A 1,000-nucleotide genomic window follows, 5' to 3' on the forward strand; every position below is an offset into this window, starting at 1 on the left:
TTTGTACTTGGCTTCTATGAGATCCCCTCTCATTCTTCTAATTTCCAGTGAATATAAGCCTTGTCGATCCAGTCTTTCTTCATATGTCAGTCATGCCATCCCGGGAATCAGTGTGGTGAACCTTTGCTGCACTCCCTCAATAGTAAGAATGTCCTTCCTCAGATTAGAAGACCAAAACTGCACACAATACTCAAGGTGTGGTCTCACCAAGGCGCTGTACAACTGCAGCAAGACCTCCCTGCTCCTATACTCAAATCCTCTCGCTATGAAGGCCATTTGCTTTCTTTACTGCCTGCTGTACCTGCATGCCTACTTTCAATGACTGATGTACCATGATATCCAGGCCTCTTTGCACCTCCCCTTTTATTAATCTGTCACCATTCAGATAATAATCTGCCTTCCTGTTTTTGCCACCAAAGTGGATAATCTCAAACTTATTCACATTATATTGCATCTGCCATGCATTTTCCCACTCACCTAACCTGTCCAAGTCACCCTGCAGCCTCTTAACATCCTCTTCACAGCTCCCAGTGCCACCCAGCTGAGTGTCATCTGCAAACTTGGAGATGGTAAACTCAATTCCCTCATCCAAATCATTAATGTATATTGCAAAGAGCTGAGGTCCCAGCACTGAACCTTGCGGTACCCCACTAGTCACTGCCTGCCATTCTAAAAAGGACCCGTTTATTCTCACTCTTTGTTTCCTGTCTGCCAACCAGTTCTCTATCCACGTCAATACATTACCCCTAATACCATGTGCCTTAATTTTGCACACTAATCTTTTGTGTGGGACCTTGTCAAAAGCCATTTGAAAGTCCAAATACAGCACATCCACTGGTTCTCCCTTATCCACTCTACTAGTTACATCCTCAAAAAATTCTAGAAGATTTGTCAAGCATGATCTCCCTTTCATAAATCCATGCTGACTTGGACCGATCCTGTCACTGCTTTCCAAATGCGCTGCTATTACATCTTTAATAATTGATTCCAGCATTTTCCG

The sequence above is a fragment of the Pristiophorus japonicus genome, chromosome 5, assembly GCF_044704955.1.
Source record: "Pristiophorus japonicus isolate sPriJap1 chromosome 5, sPriJap1.hap1, whole genome shotgun sequence".
Lineage (NCBI taxonomy): Eukaryota > Metazoa > Chordata > Chondrichthyes > Pristiophoridae > Pristiophorus > Pristiophorus japonicus.